The sequence below is a fragment of the Dermacentor andersoni genome, chromosome 2 (assembly GCF_023375885.2).
Source record: "Dermacentor andersoni chromosome 2, qqDerAnde1_hic_scaffold, whole genome shotgun sequence".
In the NCBI taxonomy this organism is placed as follows: domain Eukaryota; kingdom Metazoa; phylum Arthropoda; class Arachnida; order Ixodida; family Ixodidae; genus Dermacentor; species Dermacentor andersoni.
The window spans coordinates 210,506,810-210,523,947 of record NC_092815.1 but is presented as its reverse complement, the minus strand read 5'-3'; the positions used below and the strand labels follow the sequence as shown (position 1 = coordinate 210,523,947).

At 48.5% G+C, this 17,138-nt stretch overlaps 1 pseudogene; it reads left to right on the top strand.

The window, feature by feature from the left end:
• Nucleotides 1-13,351: 13,351 nt before the first annotated feature.
• Nucleotides 13,352-14,208, top strand: LOC129387338 (uncharacterized; annotated as a pseudogene).
• The last annotated feature ends 2,930 nt before the right edge of the window (nt 14,209-17,138 follow it).

Below are 17,138 nucleotides of genomic sequence, written 5' to 3'. Positions count from 1 at the left end.
TTGCGCGAGTAATAAACTGGGAATCTATGAAATTCATTCGATCATTCTAACACGGAAGCGACATGCGACTGACCGACTGCCAAGCACCGGCTAACCCTTGCAGCCAATGACCCACCAGTGCTAAATTACAAAAGGAAACGCGGTCGAACAGGCCAGTGAATTTTGCTCTCGACTGACCGAGGCCCCGTTCAGCTTCCGCAGTGCTGCGAGCTTCTAGTGAAACGACTGTGATAACTGACTATCCCGGCCCCCTAACTCATTTTCTTCCTGACTTTGTTTTGTTTTTCCCCAAATCATCTTAAATGCTCATCTGTCTCCCTTTCCTTCGGGCGTCCCCGGGCCTTTCTAGGAGGCAAAATAAATAAATAAAAATAAACCTCTAAAGCCAGACCACAGACGCAGCGGTCCATGCGGTGCCAGCAGCCGCAGCCAGTAGTCGGGAGTCCGATATTGCGTCGTCTCTCTCGGTCGCTCGGAGACCGTTCTTTCTTCCCCGAGGCGCAAAATTCCCCGGCGCGCACGCGCGAGGCCTCCGATGGCGCGCGCAGCGCATACATTTAAATTTGCGAAAGCGCCTCCACTACTATATTGCGAGCAAATACGCTGCCAGCTCGTCCGTTTGCACGCCGCTTCAATGCCCTCTCCCATTCACCCTCGCCCCCTTCCCCCGACACCTCTCCTCCCACCGAAACAAAGCAGGAAATGCTGAGGGGAGACCTACGACGGGAAGATATGAGGCGGGTACAGCGCGGAGGTTCCTGAGGGGGAGAGATGGCGAGGCGAGGCGGGCAATATTTGTTCGCCAGCGGCGAGTCAGTGCTGCGTCAAATTCGCCACTGTACGGCGCATGCGCGATTGTGCATGAGCGCAGTCGCGTGCGAATGCGAACTTCTTGTGCGCTGACTATTCCTTTAAACTTCTTTATTCCTTTCTTTTCTCCTTCGTTTTCGGGCGAAAGCTGGTGAGGTGGCCAAGGTGGATGCGGAAAAAAAAAGTCGGCACATTCGGCGAAGCATATATTGCGCGCTGCGAGCAGGCGCGACGGTCGGTCGGTTCCTCGCGTGGCTCATTTCTATACCGCGGCGGCGTCCGGTATACGTGTAGCCGAGAGACGCTACGCTGTTACGTGAACCGAGGGAGGCCCGACTCCGCGCCACGGAATTCGTCCAGCGGCGCGAATGCTTGTCCGCGACTCACTCAAAGGACGGTCGACCAACTTCGAAATCGACCGGAGGGAGACAACAGCTCTGAGCCGAAAAACGTCAATAACGGGCGCGGCTTGGAAACTGGGCTGATCGGCAGCGTCAGCCCGCCTTTTCCGTTCTCTCCGACAATACGACGAGCCGCTAACCTAAAGTTGAACGTTGAGTGTTAAGGGTACCTTCCCCTGCTGTCCGTGAGCATATCGCTGGCATAATCACCGCATTTTTGTAAATATTTTTCGTTGCGGTAACGAGGAGTCGCAAAAGGAAAGAAAGAAAGAAAGAAAGAAAGAAAGAAACGAACAAACAAGCAAACAAAGAAAGAAGGAAAGAAAGAAAACAGTCACTGGACTTCAGAGCTTCTCTCGGCTCTGAACTTTTTTATTACGACAGCAGCTGGCTTTCGAATGGACACCGCCGTCCTTGCAAGAACAACTTCGTCGCGATGGGCACGAAGTTGCCTTCGTCCGCGACAGCAGTGTTCGTTATGGCCTCCGAGACTGACGCAAAGTGGCAGTCGCTCTCCGAGTCCGCGTCACGCATAGATCATCGACGATCGACGAGTGTACTCGTCACTATCATTGTGCCGAGCGTTTCTTATTTTGCTGGGCACGGGTTCCCTAATTATTATTTAGTTTCGTGACTTGCGTTGCGGCACTGTGGTTGTTCGCCGTCACTACAACGGCGAGGGCCTCGACTTTGGCACCCTTCGTGCAATTAGGCAGCACGCGAGAAATTTACGGCCAGTTGCGTGCCTACTCCTCTACTGCAAAAACTAGCGTCTTCCTGTGCCTTCCAGTGTGAAGCCAGTGCATTTTTGACGCTGAATCGCACTGGAGTCGCTGGCGCTCGCTGGGAATCACTGGGATACTGGCGAGACACACTAGTGAAGACCTGGGTAACACTGGAGGAGACGCTGGTTTCACTGCTATGACGTTGGGGCGCATTGGTTTGTACTGCACACGCGATAGTTCTCGCTGCAGTTCGGTGGCTCGTGCTGGGAAGTGCGCTGCTTTTACTTTCGTTTTTTGCATTTCCATTTTGACTGCGGGGATAGCTATATTCTTGAACGAAATTAAGCAAACGCAGATAATGCCTTATCTTTAGTAGTTTGCACTCAAGCGATGAATGCGAGTTGTCGCCGTTGTCGAAGTGTTCTGGTGTCGACATGAAGCCCAGAAATCGTTCAGACGCGTTTGAACGGACCCCAGGAAGCCTGCCGCTGATTGATATTATCGCACCGATAAAAAACATGAGGGGATTCGCGCTCTTCGACTTTCCCTAGTGTACTACTAAATAATAGGCGAAGGGTTCTGAGGCTCAAATACAGACAATTTAGCATTCGCCAGGTACCCGTGCCGAGATGGTTCCCTTCCACCAAAGCCTAAGCCTAGCGATACCACCGAGTCCGTCTACACGCTATCGGCCCGTCTGGGCTCAGGAATCAACAAGTCTAACAAGGATAAATCACCATAGTTCAGCTTTCACATCTGTTCCTAAATAAACCATTTTTCGTGCCTACAGTGTCAGTACAAGAAGCGATGACTGCCGATGTGACGTGTTATAAACATGTTTATATGTGCTGTTGCCGAAGGCTGCCAGCCGCACAGCCTACGTAGATATGTGAATATACGCAGACGTGTCGATTGCAAAGCATCATTGAACTAAGATATTGTTGCATATCCCTTGCGCGAACAAGAAACAGCTATGAACACCGGCAGTAACAGTCCATACAGGGTCCCGGTTCAGTGGTTCATTTAGGACTCATGTCGAAGTTAAAAAATGAATCGCAATAGAAAATCAATGTTGTGGCACTTCCAGCCATACTACTGAATACGGACAACTTTCTCCTTTCTGATACAGGGGCAAGCTTTAGTTGCGGGGCAATAGCGCATCTACCATGTCTGTGCGAGACATGTCTGTGTGAAACTGAAACTGTGCCTAGGTCTCGATATGGGGGCAAATTATTCACAACTTGTCATCTAATGGCGTGGCGTACTGACAAAAGAGCGTAAAGACTGCTCTTGCAATTACGGAAGATTTTTGTGCGGCTTTTGGTGCTAGCGTTAACTTTGTGAAAAAAAGTTCAAGTTTTCGGTTTGGACTATGGGCTAGAATGTCATCACAATACGCAGGCATTCAATAGAAAAAAAAATATCTGCGCTGTTTAGGTGTGCCTCTCTCACAGTATAGAGATAGCAAGGGAGAAGTTGGAAAAATTTAATGTAGGTTGAATTCGTAGCGAGGGTGGAATTTGTCGATGTTTAGTCTTGCTGAAGTGTGCAATGTGTTCTTAGCTTCCCGTCTAATGTATGTGCTGCAAGTACTGCTCTGCTCACGACTTCGCATTGAGGCACTGCATCGCGTACTTGCAACATTGATCTGGAGCTTGGGTTGTGAATCGATGCGGCGCGACAACCTGTTCCTCCCCCTCGAAGGTGTTGGTCTAGGACTAGTCTATCTCTTCGTCAGGCAAATTGCTTCTCGCCTGTTTTTCTTTCGAGACGGTGACCATCCGTTTTTTGCGTGAAATGTTGCGGCTGTGATTAGATCATTATCTTCCTAATATAGCAGTGTCATCAAATGCCAAACATGTCCCACAGGCTAATTGGGGCACTCTCAAGGAGGTCATTGACTCATTTCTTTTCTTGAAGGTTAGATTCAGCTTGGAGTGCATTTTCACTGCAAGTCGAAAAGCAATTTCTGAGGCAATGGTGGACTCGATTTTCCCAGATCCTTTGTATCGCGAACCTTATTTAAGTCGGCCTTATGAGGTTGTCATAGGCGAGTCCGCAATATGTGTATGCGTCCTGGAGTAAAAACAGTTTTCTTTAAATCGCATCCGGAAACACTCTGTGTTAAAAGCTGGTTAAACTTGAGGGGCTGCTTTGTACCGTGACCAACGAACTGTCGACTGTGTCCACGTGTCCAGATGATCAGTCACTGTTTCATAAATTGTAGGGATGCCATAATTTTTTGGACATTCTCCAACGGACGCTTAGAAAGGAAATTGTCAACGCCCCATAGTCAATTATGTTTCTAGCGTTAAAATAACAGTTACGGGCGGTCTTCGCTACGACATGTTCATAGTACTTGGTTTATACAGTCTGTGGAGACGTACACTGTGTGATCGCCGTGCCGAAAGCTCGCGATCTACAAAATGCTTATTTCGTGAAAGTGCTGCTTATGTGAGAAGTGTGCACGCTGTGCAGGAACCACCGCCTGAATGTATGCACTCGTTGGACGCATGTGTGTGTTTGCCCGAGCTTTGAGCATGTAGCTGTGTCCGCTCTGTAATACATCTTCAGTATTGTTTTCCATGTAATAATCTTAATAAAATGAGACTGTCGTGGCGTAGTGGTAAAGTATTGGGCCTGGGAACTGTAGAACAGAGTACCGAACCCTGATGGTGGCGTTATTATTTTTACTTTGTCCTCGTTTCTTTTCATTTTTTTTTTCAGTTGCACTAGAACGCTCTTTGATGCTTTCTGTATTTAAATAAATGTGTACGGTAGCCAGGCACCGCGCAGTTCTCGCGCTACAGCCGCTTTTCGCACCAGTGTCCAGCGCCTCCCAGTATGCAGCGCCTGCCCAGCGCCTTAGCATCCATCATGTCCCTGCGTACCGGATATTGGGTTTTGCAATAGTCTCCGAAAGGCACTAGGTAACGCCCGCGGCTGAAAGTGTGCTGCACATTCGCCTCCATATGAGCGGCGCTGACTTAACACTTCAATAACATTCAGCTGACAAGTCAGCGGTGTCCCTCGTTCATTCATTTACTGTCGTGCTAAGTTGTGTTACCCGCACCCATCGATGTGCCCAACAAAAGGCCGTGTTAACACTCGACAGGGCTACATCTACGACAAACACGCAAATACATTCAACGAAATGGACGGGAGGATGACACCGTGGTAAATGGTAATTGCTAATGGAACGCACGCGTAACGGGAACGACAGTGCGCTCGGCTTCCACTTCCTCCAAGTTCTCCAAGTTCACTTTTAGACAATCTTCGTTTGCCGTTGCCTTATTCTACAATTCAACAGAACAATCAATATACCGTGTGCCTTCTCTGACTTCATTGTCTGTTTGCTTATGTAAACGCGAAAAGAAACCGGAACAGCAAGGACGAGCGATCGTCCTGCATTTCTTTATTTCTTTATGTGTATTGCTCCTTCCATGTGCAGCAATCCTCCACTGGTTAACGCAAGAAGTATTACTACGAGAGACACGCTCACGCAGAAAACCTAGAGCTATTAATTGCAGTCGCAGTAAATTACGCGCAAGCGCTTTTCTGACTAAGTATAATACAACTACTACACAAATATTACGCAGGACACATATGTGTATACCTGCAGTACTCAGGGGCACGATCGGAGATCGTAGATCGTTGTTCGAAACACGCGTTCAGTTTGCGTTCAATTTCGCCTCACGCGATTGGCTAGATCGTGCCCCAGGTTGCGTCTTGCGTTAGCGAACGGCCCAGCTGACATACGGCAACCATTCTTCTTCGAGGGCAAGTTAAAAGAGACGTTCACTTGACCTCGAGAAAGAACGGTTTCCAGATGTCAGCGACAAATGTCGTCCCATTCGTCTGCATTTGCATTTTCTACGACATTAAGGGTAAGTTGACAAGAACTTCACTGCGAAGTTCATGCATTTTAAAAAAAGTCGTTGGCTCCTCAGCTTCTCTTGGTGACAGGCGAGATTCCAAGCTCCGTCACGCGCTCGCATTATAAATTAAGAACTCGTACAAATACACAATTTTCTCTCATTATTCTTATTTCTTCCAGTGTTTTATACTCTTATACCGCTATTAATTTATTCGTTGACTAATTTCTTTGTTCGTTCGTTTGTGTCCTCGCGTGCTTTCATGTTCCTTTGTTACCAAGATGCAACAGCCGCCTCCCTATAGACAAGGGCACGGAAACGAACAGGGTGCACTCACCCCGGGTGAAGACAGCCGCCATAGCCCGGTGACCTCTGCAATTGACCACACCGAGGACGAGGTTCCTCGGCAGGCGCTTGAAGGCGCGCACGGTGACGACGGCGCGTTCCACCGACACCAAGTTGGCGGCGCGCACTCGCACGCGCTGGAGACCCGCCTCGCCGAAGCGAAGCGAGGCATTGCGAGCGCCGCGCCCGGAAGGCGAAGGTCGCACTGGCGTCCACTGCTGTCCAGGCACCCTGTACGCGACCGTCGCGTTCGTGCCTTCTTCCAGAGTCACCCCGATCACAAACCGCGCTCCCACCTTCGCAACCCACCGAGGCCCACGAGTCCACACTCGTAAACCTTTCACCCTGTCCTGTGCAATCACACGGACAGTCAGGCTTGCTCCGTGCCGCTGGCCCAGGTCGTTCCAGGCTTCCGCGGTCACTGAATACGCGCCGGCAACGGGAAACAGGAACCACGCCACGCACGTCTTCGCGGGGTCCCGCAGTCCTTCCGCAGGCGCCACGACGAGGCAGGAGCCGCAAGCAGGGAGGACGTGCCACGAACAGCGAACGTCGGTGCCTGCTGTGTACGTAGCCAGGAGCGTCACGTTGCTTCCGGTCGCCAGGACGAAAGGTTGGCGGCCACCGCCAACGTCGGGGGCGCTCAAGTTCACTCGCAGTCCTCGAATTTCGTCCAGCGCGCTGACTGTCTTCATCGCCGTGGCTGCGCTGAGCGGGTTCTGCAGCGTCACCGCGATGCGGTACGTCCCGGGTTCCTGGAAGACATACGCCATCTCGTGACCGGCACCCCCCGTAGAGTTGAAGAGCAGGACCGACTCTCGGCTGCCGCACGTCGCTGAAGGCGTGTCGTCATTTTCGAGCCGGCAGCCCTTCGCGACCACTCTGCTGACGGCGTATGAAACGGTGTAACCGACGGGTAGCCGAGTTTCCTCCCGGAGGCGGCACCTGGTGGCATGAGGAAATGGCGAGCGTGTGCATTTGGGGCCAGCTAGGCTGCCACAGTGCAGACAACTGACGCAACAAACTCGCTAACTAATTTTAGTGCGATTAGAGTTCCCTACGAACACATGTTGCAATTACTAGAACGTGGGTTGCCTCTATAGAAAAGGCGTATTCAGAGTACTGTTAAATAGCACGCTGTTATTGAAGTGATACAGTACATGGCATGTCAAACAATTACGCATCGTGGGATTTTTGCCAGTGTTTTTCAGTGGCTACACTCTTGATCGGGGTCCACCTAAGTTAGACTCAGTAACTGGAACATATTTTGCAAATATGCTCCACACCGTGGAACGGAGTACACCCTCACACATCGGCGTAGCAGACAACGAGGCCGCTGACGGTCTTGCGCGCACAGAGTCATCATTCACACCAACGAAGGCGGCTCTCCAGGACATTACGGATATATTACGGCATGCATCCCCTCGCACACACATTACACCGGAGTATCACAGCGCGACGTACTGCTGCGTATCAGATTGACGCGCTGTTTTGTGAAAAACAGCGCGTTTATCCCGGTACAGTGCATAACCAGCTGGCCCCAACTGCAGCTTTGCATAGTGCACTTCATAGACTACCGGCCAGAGGCATTGCGCTTTCTGCAGGCTCACCTGATACTCGTGCGCGTTGGAACCATATCTGGAGGTAGGACCAGCAAGCCTCGGAGCCAAACGTCTTGTACCGACGTGAGATTGCGGTAGACGCCGATAGAGTCATTGTGCGCCGCGACCCACGAAACATTGTGGCCGCTGAACCAGGCGGCCACCATGGGTCTGAAGATACCCTCCCTCAGGTAGGTGTACGTCACACCGGCCGTCCAACAGTAGGATTCGACGCGAGTCGGGCGCAACCGCAGCGGCTTCGTCTGCTGTTCGTCGTCGCCGAAGTAGACGTCCATCACGAGGTCTCCGTTGCGGCCGTTAGCATGGTGTCCCGGAGCGGCCACGGATACGAATAGCGTAACCATGGCCGCCGCCAGGGGCAGTATAGTCGGAGTGAGCAGCGCTGTGCGGATCGTTGGCGCTGGAAGGAGGTTGACTCCGCTCCATTCTCCCTGCGTGTTTTCACGGAAAGGGCTATGAAAATCACGATATGTGCTTTTGAACTGTTGTTCGCGGAATGGCTCACACGCATTATGTAAATACGGAGTAAAGATTAACGTGTCGAGAACTACAAAGGTTCAATAGCCTTTAGATGAAAGAGGAGTTCGTGTTTTGTACGTAGTCTCTTGGAGCTGTGCAGAAGTGCATTAGTCTAGGCCAAGTATGCACAGGAGACTCGGATAATGAGGGGGACATCTGCACACGAATAAAAATGAGTAGCAGCACGTGCGGAAGGCACTCCAAGTCCCAAACTGCAACATATAAATAATGTGGGACGAAAAAGGACACGATCGGAGGTAGAACGAAGAAACTTCAAAAGAAAGTAGGGACCGGGCAATGTTTGATGGAGCGGAAAATGACAACTGTAACATTAAGATGCAGGAAAATGGCAGTCCATATATATATATATATATATATATATATATATATATATATATATATATATATATATATATATAGAGAGAGAGAGAGAGAGAGAGAGAGAGAGAGACAGAGAGAGGGCAGAAAGGAAAGTAAGAGGTAAGGGATGTACGGTTTTCTACCCTGCACTAAGACAAGTGGATAATGGGGTGAAAAGGGGGAAATAAGGTAAAACAGAAAGCCCTAGTCGCGCGCACTTGGAGGCGATGAGTCTATATCAAAGGTTGGAGATACCTGTCGACTTCAAGTATTGTAGCAATACCTTCGTTGTTTTCTGTGCCAGCGACGTACATGACTGTGGTCTATAGACCTTGGCTTCAGAAAACTGCCTTGGCTCTTACGGAATTAATGCTGGCCGGAGAACACGGCGCTGGACATCATAACGGAAACAAAAACACAGGAGAGAAAGGCAAAGGAAAGACCGGGAGGTTAACCAGAGATTAGATTACAAAACAAGGCAGCGCAGCTAATATTCTGGTACACATTAAGAGGAACGAGCTTACATGGCCTGCTCTTGTAATGCGTCAATCGCATAGGCGATCATTTATGCCACTACATGAAGGACGTGAATGTCAAGGTATAAGGGTAGCGCAATCAGTAAGCCAGATCATTAGATGGTGTAATAAGAATAGTATATTTGGCGTCATAGAATGGAGTCTCCCAACGCAAGATCGGGCGAACGGAACATTTCTACCAGAAACTCCGTTCTTACAGCGGACATGAAATAGGCATTAAATGGGACAGCCTAGGGAACAATGGACCGGGAAGGGAGAAAGAATTGTTATATCAGAAACGACAGTTCCTGGCGGTAAAACAACAACGAAAGGAGGAGTCGTTTTCTTAAAAGCAATGTATTGAGTAAAATAGGGGAACTTACATATAGCAAGTCGGATTCTCGGAGTCATGTTGTCCTACGACCTGTTTCCGATTTTCCTGTTTTCATTTTACTGCATGTATTCACTGGAACTTCATAAAATCTTTCAGGCAATTGGTGACCTTCAAAGCGATCTACCTCGGTGGCCACTGGGGGACCTCATTATTGCATGTGAAATTCTTACCAGGCATGAAGTTCGACTTTCTTAGTCGATGGGGTAAGTCCTGTTCAGAAAAAGTTCGACGTCGTACAAATCTAAACTTTGGGAAACGTACAGGACATTATCAAACACTACTTTCGCAACTCATTTCAGGTCACAAAGTATGTGCGCAAGTGAATGACTGTTATTCTCTTGTTAATTGATATTGAAAATTCTACCAACTTTTGTCGCCGGATTTTTAACAACATTTGATTGTTAAATGAATAGGCACGAATGAGTGGAGCAAGTATGCAAATAAGGAACACGTACGCAACATGACACACACAATAACGAGCATTTAACGTCCGCTTGCTTGAATCGATGTCCAAGATAGCGGACGCGACAAGACATTAGGTACAGTGTGCACCTCAAGTAAGAGTATAAAAACAACACGCGAGTGAATAAAACGATGCAACATGCAAGATAAAGATGAATCAGACATGTAAGGGATCATTGAGACACTACACAGTCAAGACAATGAAGCCACTCATGCTAGACGATACTGGATGGTACGTATACATGAATAAATGAACAACGAAATGAAAAAGCGAATCAAAAGCTGAATATAAAAAGAGATAAACAGAATAACTGTACGCGTCAATAACAAGGTACAATGTCAGTGTACCTTAAGACAAGTAATAAAGCTCTCAGCGTCCATTGCGCTGGAGCTCCGATTCATTCATTCATTCATTCATTCATTCATTCATTCATTCATTCATTCATTCATTCATTCATTCATTCATTCATTCAAACTGAGTTTCATTCCACAGCCAAACCGCATTTCGCAGATGCAGTAAGGTCAATCGCCCAGCTGTTAGAGTTCTTACGCTTGTTAAGAATGGCCGTACGGGCCAGCTTTCAGCCCGCTGCACGTGTTCCAAGCCCACCAGACAGGGAGCCCTTCCGAGAACTGCGGACGGCCGGTAGCCACGTGGCGCGCGATCAGCTCAGGAAATTGGTACTTGGCGGAGCCATCCGGGACAAAGCAGTTCTACGAAGCCCTCTGACGTCGGCACTGAAAGCTGGGCGGTACCGAGAACTGCGGATGACCGGCAGCCACGTGGCGCGCGGTCAGTTCAGGAATGTGGTACTCCGCCGCGCCACACCAGACGGAGCACAGTTCTACGAAGCCCTCGGTCGTTGACTCCGGAGCCTTTGTGTGTGTGGGCGTAAACGATACTGCGGAACGGCGCCCCTCTGTCGTCGGCTCCAGATCTTGGAATGTGTGAGCCTTTGTGTGTATGGGCTCGAACTTGTGTGCATTAGTGTGTGTGAGCCATAGTGCGAGGCGGCGGCAAGTTTACAATGCTTGGACGAACCTTCCCGACCATTCCTGCTCCGTCCCCGCCGAACGATGACGTCGAACTATGACGTCAAGCGGAGAGCTTATAAGCAGCGTTTGCCGGCTGCTAGGGTGTGCTCGTGTCGTGCTCGTTGTCGGGAGCTGAGTGCTCCTTGTCATGCTAGAAATGAACTAGTGAGCTGTGTGCTCGTAAGCCGTTTGCTGTATGTTAGTCTTGCGGGCTCCATATGGGAGTCGCGCTAGTCTGCCAATGTATCCTGCTTAAACTGTTAATATGTAAATAAATCCTGTTCACCGAGTTCCTGTCTACGACCTTCATCTCCTTCAAATGGTGGCAGCGGCGAGATAGTCCGACGACTCCTACATCTGGTCGACAGCGGTAGGACCGTCCGACGAATCCTACACGCTCAATACATCTGATACTTAAAACGAAGCTGTCCGTTCGGAGCAAACTCCAATTTGCTTGTTCAAGTACACTTCACACCAATGCCGAGGATTAGGTTAGTTGGTGCTAAATTGCTGAAAGTTCCAAGCGCAATAGACTAACACAAACTGTGAGTGTTAGCTTTTTTTTTTTCGCTTTTATTCTGTATCTGTTGAGTTGGAAACATTGGTAAAGCACCAGAAGTCGAAATGCTTTTACTAGACAGCCGCTGAACAAATCTGAATAAATTTTGTTGCATTTAAGAAAACGTATAACTTCTATCGACTGATACACGCAGTTTCGTGTAGTTTGTGGCCTGAAATATTTAACGGAAGTACCAGGAGGTTGAATTCCACAAAAAGAATAATACCAAGAGGAAGACAAACGAAGCATGAAATTTGAAACTTATCGACTCTGCACCAAAAGAAGATATCAGAATTGTGTGAATCGTAGCTCTTAGATCCTCTACAGCGATAAAAAAATTTAAAAAGCAACAACGCACATGTTAGAACATGCGTGAAACGAAGCTTTAGCGAAGCCGTAATTTCTTTGATTACCGACTAACAGCGCTGCGTACTGTTTACTTTCACCCTATGCAACGTGTAATCTCCTGAAACGTTTATGCCTACCAACCACAAAGGCGACAACTTTATTCTCGGGCGTATTTTTTTTTTTAATGATTACTGCACTGAAGCGCTAACAAAACTCCAATTTAGGCGGTTGCACAGTATGAGACGCACACGTCGCGACGTGGCAAGTACGAAGCCGCTGCATGACATTTTTCGAGGGAAGAATGGTGATGACAGGTGTGCGCACAGAAAAGTACAACACGTATCAAGCAACATTAAAGGGTTTCGTACCTCTTCTGCCACTGTGGCACCTACCCATCCTGGAGGATTGGCCAAGGACGGGCACACACTTAGTGGTACATATCGAATGGCGTAATCAAAGAAAGTAAAAAGAATAAGTTAAATGTTCTCCACTATTTCGTTAAGAGGTCGGTGTTTTCTAGGGATATCTGCGAAGAGAAATTATTTGTTCATGTTGCACTTAGAATATACAGGGTGTCCAAACCATCTTGCACCAAGATTTAAAAATAGATAATCAAATTATTTATACTCAGATACTCAGAATTGCCGAGAAAGTGACTGCTTGTGGCACTTTGCGCGTATTCGCAGGCTTCTTTCACGCTGAGAAAAACACTTTTATATAGCACGTATTGAGGAACAGAAAGCTACATCGGGAGTTTTCCGTGTCGCTCTACAACTTTCTCATCCATACTTTTCATCTAATTATAATATTTGAGAAGGTGATTAATTCATTAAGACTAATCACGTAACGGTGGAATGCAAAAAATTATCTGAGCATATCCAAGCGACGGCAAACATCACCACTTTGGTTCTGTACAGCTACGTGGCATTCGCATATCTTTAAATCTTGGTGCATGATAGTGGGGACACCCTGTACATTTCTTTAACGCGAAACAGGGACGTGCGCCAACTTCTGCGGCTTTGCCGGTTAGCAGGCAATGGTTATGTAAGGCCGTTCGCTGGCACTTATATTAGCGCCCGCATATCCTCCCTAAATGCATGCACAAACATTCGCCGAGATACTGATCGACCCAACGGCGCGGGAGAACAGGCAATGAAAGGTTCCCTTTAACAACATCCAGGTTTTCCGTACCAGCGATGCGTCCTACCCGGACATCCAACAGAAGAAGTGGCGGCCGGTGGTCCTCAGTCGGGGGTGGCAATCCCCATCGTCAGCAACAGCAACGCAGCCACCAGATATAAACTGCGGGCGGCCGTCGACACAGCTTTGTGGGCTCGGCGACTGCGCATCTGCACAGCTCGCTATACCTTTTGCTCTTGCAATGCAAGTTAGTCAACCATGCGCTCTCTTTGCTAAAAAATCTAGCAATTATTTCCTGATGCAGTTGCCGAGCCCGCACTGCTGTGCCGCCATTGCTGTCGAATGTGCTCATATTGTTCATGCCTTGCTGATTTTGGCCGGTGATGTGGAAATAAACCCGGGTCCTAACATTCCTGAAAACCTACTAACCGAATTGCGAAAACTAACCGCCGGTCAGAACCAGATGATCACTGAAATTCATGGTCTTAAGTCGCAACTTACTTCTACCGATAAAGCAATTACTGATCTAAGCAAACGAATGAATGATCTTGAGAGTCACTACCAGACGCTTTTGCCCATTCGAAACGAAGTGGATGCAATGCGCACCACGACTGAACAGGCTATTTTTCGCATTTCCGAGCTCGAAGCACGTATCGACGATGCCGAAAATCGCTCACGGCGGGACAACCTAATTTTTTACGGCATTCCTGACCCTTCCAGCTCGGAAACCACTGCCGACTCCGAAAGATTGATTGTGGAACTTTGCCGCGATAGGTTGCAACTAACCATCGACCCTAAAGAAATAGAACGTGCACATCGCATCGGTCGTCACTCCCCCAATCACTCTCGCCCCCTCATAGCAAAATTTACTTTCCATAAAACCAAAGTTAACATCCTTTCGAGTGGCCGAAAGCTTAAGGGCACTGACTACAGTATTAGCGAGGAATTACGCGATCAGTACGAAATTCCCGAAAACATCTCGTTGCTTTCGCAAAAGGTAAAGGCGTTCCGTTTTCACTCCGCTTTAAGACTTTGCTCATGGGTTCAAGAAGATACACCTTTGATGCCGCCTCGAGTAGTGTCAAAGAGTTGTCATAGCAGCTACATCACCCCAAACAGAAAAATAACATAACACCGACTTACTCCAGAGATAGCGCTTCGCTTTCTGTAATATACACGAACGTGCGCAGTTTCCTCCCAAAGCGTGAATTGGTGTCGAACATAGTTTCATCTGCCGGTAGCAACATACTATTACTAACTGAGACATGGCTGAGCAGCGCCCTTACTGATAGCGAAGTTCTAGCCGACCTGCCCGGTTTCTGCCTCTATCGGAACGACCGCGCAGGAACCCGTGGTGGTGGTGTGCTAGTCGCTGTTCGTGAGCAGTTGCCATGCTCGCTAATTAACGTCACATCAGATCTTGAGATGTTATGGGTCATAATGCATACCTATCCAAAAAATGTGCTACTTGGTATCTGTTACAGACCGCCCAGTGCTACTTCTGATTTCTGCCATCAACTTAACAACGTCATAAGCGAACTGGTAACCACCCACCGAAACGCGCAAATCCTGCTCTTCGGTGACTTTAACTTCCCACAAATAGACTGGCGTACCATACAATCATTCTCGGTATCCGGACACACAGAGGCCAAAAATTTTGTCGATTTCTGCCTTAACTTTAACCTTTCCCAGCTAGTAACTGAACCAACCCGGATTTCGCAGCAAACTGCTAACGTCCTCGATCTCGTACTAACCGACCACCCTGACAGCCTTTCATCCATTTCTTATTTACCTGAGATCAGTGATCACAAAGTCATCCATGCCACATTTTCGTTCAATTTGTTGGCACGGGATACCTTTAAGAAAACAATATGTCTATACGACAAAGGAAATTACGGAGCTATAACTGAAGCTATGAATACATTCTTTCCTATATTCGAATCAACTTTTCAAAACCATTCCGTTAACAGCAATTGGACGCGCTTCAAAAACAAACTAAGTGATCTTGCACATAAATTCATTCCTAAAGTCACCTTTCGTTCTTATCAGCAAAAACCATGGTTCACAGAGGCCTTAAAACGCCTAGAAAACAAAAAAAAAAGCGTCTGTATCGCGCCGCCAAACAGAGAGGACGCCCATGCGCATGGGATAAATATTATGAAGCCGAACAGAGCTACGTCGACGCACTGCGTCACGCTAAACACTCCTTTTATCACAATAATCTACCAAACCTATTAATCAATAACCCGAGGGAATTTTGGAGAGTTATAAACGATAGCGAAACGCGCACTATTAAGATAACTAACGAATCGAACGAAATTATTAATGATTGCGATTGCGCCGACGTGTTCAATTCGGCCTTTGCTTCTGTGTTCACTAACGAATCTAATGCGCCTCCCATTTCGTCATCGCTTAGTATAAACTCGTCAATGCCAGCCATTGCTTTCAATGCAGACGGTATTTGTGCGATCATTGACAAAATCAAGTGTTCATCATCTTCCGGCATAGACGAGATTAACCCAAAAATTTTAAAAAACACTAAGCTTATTTCTGCAGCCTATTTGTCCTTGATATTTGCCCAGTCTCTTTCTTCAGGTTCCATTCCAGATGACTGGAAAATTGGGAAGGTCGTTCCAGTTCACAAATCAAGTAACAGAAACTCGCCTCTTAACTACCGCCCCATCTCCCTAACAAGTGTCCCCTGCAAAATCATGGAACATGTCATCTACTCTCTTATCATGAATTTTCTTGACTTGAATCACTTTTTCCATCCCGCCCAGCACGGATTCCGCAAAGGTTTCTCCTGTGAAACACAGCTGGCCATTTTCCTGCACGATGTTCACACTAACCTTGACAGTAACATACAGACTGACGCAATTTTCCTGGATTTCTCTAAGGCCTTCGATAAAGTTCCTCATCAACGTCTAATATTGAAACTTACAAGACTTAATTTGCATCCTGATGTTTTGAATTGGATCATTGAATTTCTTAGCAACCGCTCCCAATCTGTCATTATAAATAATCACTGTTGTAATCTCAGCGCTGACACCCGTTGTTGCAAATGGGTCGCAAGCCCCAAGGGTAGCGTTGGCCTGGCGGCCTGGGGCACAACTGGAAGCATCCGAAGGTCCCGGCAAAGCATGAGTCGAGTGGTAACAGAACAACTTGTTTATTCTAGCATCGCAAAGGGTGGGCGGTCAGGTCGACCGAAGTGGAGAGACGGGAGAGCACCTAACTCAACGGAAGAAATCGGAGCCTCTCTCTTGGCGTCCGGGGGCAGCTGCTTTTATACTCTCGCAGTTGAGGGGAAGGAGGAACGCCTCGTCAGAGGCGCACGTGATGCGGGGCACGGACAGGCTGAGAGACATGTTGAGACGAGTGCATTGACGCATCCGCCGAGCCGGCGCCGGTCAGACCTCCTCGCTTCACACTTGGGGAGCTCCTCTCCCCGGCTGCCGCGCTTTGACAAGCGTGGGCACCACCATGCACACACACACACACGCAGACCTGAAGACACGTGGCACTGAAACATGCCTGGACGCGCTTGGCGGGGAGGCGTATCGGCGGCGCTGAACGGGCCGAAATGTCCGCCGCTTTAAACGAAGCCCCGGCGTCCGTTGCATCCGCGCCGGCTATACCGCGCGTCGTAGGCGAAACGTAACAGACCGCCCCGCCGGGGGAAGGAGATCCCGATGGTCAGGGGACTGCATCCGCTGTCCGGAGGGATGTCGCTCGATGATGCTCATAACCGAAGTCGGGCGTCCTTCGGCGTTTCTTGAGCGCAGCGCACAGAGAAGGCCTCGCTCTCTCGTTCAGGTTCACACAGGACACTGCAAGGTGACTTCGGGAGAGTTGCCATTTTTCTCTCGTTCCCAGCAAGCGTTAGAACTACGCCGAAACTCAACCGCTCAGTCAGCAAGCACGACACAACCCTCACTAAGCCATGCCAGGCTCTTTCCCCTTTTATACCACTGCCTAGTTCCTTACAGTAGTCTAGCAGCACTCAGAACGCGTCCACAAATTGGAAA